Here is a 5,846-nt window from a genome sequence, read left to right as displayed (position 1 = left end):
TGTTTTTCTCATAAATTGACAGAATATAAAGTGTTTGCTTTTAGAAAATAAATGACAAATTAGAGGAAATCAGGTCTATATAGAACAGACTGAATAATTTTTTCACTAACTGCCTTTAGACCACAGAGAAATAGCATTTTTAAAGATGTAATCAACTTGAAGTTGCAAATAACAAAAGACCAGAACATTACAGAAAGTTGATTAAGACACACACACACACACACACACACACACACACATCAGAAACATCCCTAACGGAGAATCTACCTGCTACAAATGCATGCCCATACTCTGATGGCAATGTAGCTATTCCTGTGACTTTTGCATTTTTTATGATATGTCAGTTTTTCAGTATGAGAACATAAAGTAGTAAAATTACTTGTATTTTGATTTTGGAAACATGGCCTCACTAAGTGTTATTATATAACACAGGACAGATCTTGGCAGGTTTGGGGTGGGTTAGAAACAGACATGGAAAGGCTGAGAACACATTATTGTATTAGTCCATGTAGCTTCCCCAATAATCACAGTCTCATATTGAAAACCTGGGGAATTCCTGGAGAGCTACTATGCTTCAGTGCATACTGAAATGCCAGAGATGCTGAGTTTTGATGAGAGGCAATAGTGGTGGATGAAGTGACAGGAACAATCAATAGGTATACTCATCAGCAAAAAGTTAATGCAAGCAAACAAAGCAAATGTCTTAGTCAAATAATATAGCATAACTTAAATAGGACCATACACATGCAACCACACTTAGCTACTAAATTTATCTCAGTTGATAATATAGTACATGGTAAAGAAACAGAAAACACAAAATCTACTTAATGAGGGTAAACATCCCTTTAAAATTGAACAGAAACATTCTTGGAAATTCTAATCATTGCTTCTGTAAGAGGTGATACAACTTTATGTACATATGTTACGTATAACTACTAAACATTCTGTCTCCCTCACTTTCAGCAACCAAGTCTACCAAGTCTAGTTATTATATGGAAGAGTGACCCACACCTTCATTCCTAAAGGGTCAGGACATTTGTATTCCAGGCTGAATTGCATTGCTGTTGACCTTATTCCTAGGACATGTCAACTTGAAAGGAGCCCTAATGGTTCTACTCCATTGCAGACAAACCCTTTCTTGCCTCCATTGTGGAGTATCAATCACAATCCCTCTGTCAGCCTCGATCAATCATCCATACCAACACTGTAACTCCTTGCTAACATGTTGGCTCAAGGGCATCAGGAGGTTGAAGTGGCTAGGAAATAACTTCTGCTTCAATATAACATTTTTAGTACCTCCTGATTGAAGAACTACCCATTCTGAAACCAGGATTTAAAGACAGACCATGATGTTACAGGAACAGAAATCAAAGAGTGTGCTAGTGATTCACTAGGAGTGATGGTAAGTAACACTATTTTCATTTATATTCTTTAATTCTAGGATCTTTGAACCCTAGTCCTGGGAAGTTTAGAGAACACACAGTTTCTAGAGAAGACAGCCTTCTGGAGAATCCTGCCTCAACAATCAAAGACATTAACAATTAGTTGACAATATAACTACGTTATCCCTGTCATCTATAAAATTAGCTGCTTCAAGATTGTGGACACCACAGCAACCCAGAGAATTCTGCCAGCATGGGGCCTTCTGCTATTCTTGAGTTGTAAAGTGTTGTGGGATATTTGCACACTGTGTGAAGGTGTATGGATGTGATTGGTGTAATAAAAAGCTGAATGGCCAATAGCTAGGCAGGAGGGATAAGCAGTACATCTTCACAGAGACAGGAGGTTTCAGGAGGAATCTAGCCTAACAAGAGAGAAACCCAGGGAGGCACAAAGAAGAAACAGGAGTGAAGGCATAAGTCACAAACAATGCCATGCCAGTTTGGAATTATGATTAATAGGGTGGTATTTATTTAAAGAGGAAAAAACTTACAGATTACTGTCCCAGACAACAGCCCTCTGCGCAACCAGGAAGGGAGTCTAGTTGCCTGTGGAGCAGGAAGTGAAGAGAAAGAGCAGAGGGAAGTAGCTGCTTTTTTAAAGGGAGAGAGACCACGCCCCAATGGGCTGGTATCTCAGCAGCTATTGGTTGGAGGAGCGGAAGGACCTCCCGCAACACAGTAGGTAGAAGATGGAAGAGAAGTAACACCATGTGATGGAATGTAGATGGATATAAGTGGGTGAATTTAAGTTATAAATGCTAGTTAGAATCAATCCTAAGCTATAGGCTGAACTTTCATAATTAAATTCATAATTAATAAGTCTCCATGTCATTATACAGGAGCTGACTGGCAGGATCAAAAAAACTCACTACAGTAAAGTGAACTTCTTGGTCCAAAGCTGTGTGTAATACTGTGATCATACAGAAGACATTGTATGGATGACAGCCTTGGCAGAAGCTCGACGTGTAAAAAAGGCAGATCCACAGCAAGGTTAACATGTACTCCTATAAGGAAAAAGCTGCTTTTCAAATGAAGTCCAAAGTAGCTAGGATCTTCCCGATGCTGGTGAATAATGGGGGCAGCAGAGGCACCGTCAACAACTAGAGAGCTCTCACCAGGAAGAAGCAGAGCAGACAGGCGAAAATGAATGCTTTTTCATGAGACCTTTTCACACGATGGCAGACTTCAGGTTTCACCTACTCTGGAGAAGGACCTTCTCACCTCCATTAATCTGTCCTGGGAATCTTCTCACAGATCCAACTTGAGGAGAATCTCCTACTTCATTCCAGAAACAATCAAGTTGACAGTCACGACAGCAATCACATAGTTCAAACAAGGACACATTAGGGAATGAACGTGTGAAAGGAAAAGATTATGCCAGAATGGGAGACAGGATTTAGGAACAGAATAGTCAGTCCCATCACAAAGATTTAGAAACCGATCCAGCTTCTTAGAGGCATAGTGTCCTTAGACAAAGCGTAGTAATACAAATCTTATGAGCTCTGAATTAGGTGTTTTCAATATCACATCATTCTCGTAAAAGATATACGACATGTCTTCATCTCAGTTTTTCTACCTATAAAACGAATACTCAAACAATATAAAAAAGTGAGAGAGAGCACAGAGACGTGTGCTGCACGGAGTAGTTTTTGGTTCTGCAAATGGTAGAAAGTAAATGATGCTGTTGTAGGGTAGAATGATGTATGAACGGGCATCACGGTAGGTAGGATGATAATGTCCAGGTCTTCTCTAAGCTCATCAATTTTCTGTCAGGTTCATCTATCAATTTCTGAGACGTTCTGAAATATTCATTTATAATTGTGATTTGTTTCAGTTTTGATGATTTGTGGTTTGAAGAGCTGTTGGACAAATGCATATTTAGGTGTGTTCTGTTTTCCAGATGAATTATATTGTTTTGGTGAATCAAAACAATATAACAGTGCTGTGAGACATCGCATTTGTCTTTGGAATAGTCTGTTATCTGTTGTCTGTGACATTATATATCTTGTTTATAGTGCATTTTATTCTAATCTTTTCTCCCTTTTTGGTTTTAGTTTTTATGCTTATATTCTTTAAACTTGATTTTTGATAAGAAGTGTTTAGTTGAGTCATACAGTTTTAGCCACCCAACACTGGAGGTGTTTCCAATTGTTCTTATACAATTGTTTATTTGAGCATGACAGCCTCAACACTGTGGGGTTGGGGATGGAGTTTCACTATTCAGCCAGTCTGGTTTAGAACTCACCCAGGTGGTATCTATCTCTCAACCATACTGATATAGCTCCCCAAGTGTTGAGGTGAGAGGAATACATCACCATACCCTGAGTCATGTCTTAAAGATTGTTTAAGGGTTGAAAATATTATTTTATTTGTTCAATCTGTGGTTAAAGTAGCATCTTATTGTAGGAACCTGTTAAAATCATCAAACCATGATTCTGTCATGGTCAACACCTATCTAAGATATAAAACCCTTATCTTTGCTGAAAATGTATATCTTCCATCAATTCTTAATCAAAATATAATCACAGTTAAGTACCCAGCTACTTCTTAAATTTGACCTTGGAGCTGAAATAGGTGAAAGGAAGATCCAGTTAGTAAACAACAACGTGATTTTCCTTTGAACAGCATTATAGGAACAACACTGCACTAGCAAAGGCATTGTGGGGCAGGGGGGAGGGGCACACCTTCAAATGCAATGGTTGTAGGGTCCTGCAACATGAGTGTGTAAGGGGACACAGTGACAACATAGTCACGGGTTAAGGTTGGTGCAATACGAGAAGAAATTTGCACAGTGAATTGGCTACAAGTGATGATAAATCAGGACCCTTCCAGTCTACAGCCTTTTTCTTAAAAATTCTAAACTCAAATTAATCTTGTTGAGATAAAAACCATGATAGGGGAGAATCAGGAGAAATGAGGAAATTACAAATTCTATACTCTTTCATAAATCTATTATTTACATAATTGGATGTACTGCAAAGATGTAAGTTTTAATGAGGTAACACTTCCTTTAACCTAAAGATTGTCTTACACTTTCCTTGTAGCTGTGCAACAAGACTTTCTGCTTTACTTTTAAAAATTATGCTTATTGTGTGATTATATTTGCTTTAAAATTTTACCTATTGTATCTTCTATGACTTTATGCTATTCAATGTTATTCTTATATGTCACTTTGTATATTTTGACTCTTACTTATTATGCCTATTGTAAATAAAATTAATTTTTTATAAGGAACATTTACATTTTGGTCAAAGATGAACTGGTCTGTCTTTTAATTATGATATTTAAGTCCTTCCCTCTTAATGAAATTTCGGGCATGGTTGGATTTAAATATCTTAAGCAATTAAATTTTTGTTTGTACTGCACTAGTTTTTCCTTTCCATCTACTTCTGCCTTCTTCTTACTGCAAGTTTGATAATTCAATAATATTAACACAGAAACTGACTAAAGAAAACTGTTAATTTGAGGATTTATAATATGAAGCTTTAATTTATCACTATCTTCATTCATGTAAATACTGTTTCTTCATGAATGAAGCAAGAATATTAATACTATTTTCCTTCCAATGTTTTCCTTCCATTAGGGTTTTATTGTTGTCAGAAATCTGTCTTCAGAATATAAGAAACTTCACAATACACCATTTTCTCTTCAATCAGTTATATATGAAAGATTTAAAATGAATCCATTTATATATGCAGCTCCTCACTCCTGTGTAGGGATTTTATCTGGCTTTACTTTGGATTTTGTTGAGAAATATTAGCATGTACCTTAGTCAGGGTTCTCTAGAGGGACCAATTTGGTTAGACTAGAATGGATATACATTATAATGAGATGTCTTAGATTGACTGATACAGTAGGGTTTAGGTAATCCTATAATGATTGTCTTCACAGTGGGAAAGCTGAAAAACTCAAAGGTGTCCAATCAAACAGCTGGTGATTCTGTAGTCCCAGTCTGATGTGAAAGCCCTGGGGAGACTGGACTTCAGTTCATGTTAGATCTCTGGGAGGCTATATCCCGATATAAATAAAAGAATACAGCAGACAACAGGGTGGATGAACTTGATAGGGAGGTACAAGACAATAAAGCAAAATCAAGGTTTCCATTGAACATTTTTTTCCATGACTGTCACAGTAAGGTGCCACCCTGCTCTTATGTGGCAAGTCTTCCCACTTCAAAAAAACTGGTTATCTTTTGGTATCTTCTCAGTGTAGTCAAAGTGACGTCCAAGTTAGTACCACTATAGCATGTTTCTAGCATAACATGAATTATTTCAACTATATTTTTTCTAAAAATATTATTTTACTTTGCTTGTAAGGAAATTTAGTACAGTAGAATCTTCTCTATAGATGGATATTTACTCTTTCTTTTTTTTAGAATTCTTAATTAATTAATTAATTAAAGAT

The sequence above is a fragment of the Alexandromys fortis genome, unplaced genomic scaffold, assembly GCF_014885135.2.
Source record: "Alexandromys fortis isolate MF-2015 unplaced genomic scaffold, M_Fortis_MF-2015_v1.1 scaffold_33, whole genome shotgun sequence".
In the NCBI taxonomy this organism is placed as follows: domain Eukaryota; kingdom Metazoa; phylum Chordata; class Mammalia; order Rodentia; family Cricetidae; genus Alexandromys; species Alexandromys fortis.
This window is presented reverse-complemented; position numbering follows the sequence as displayed.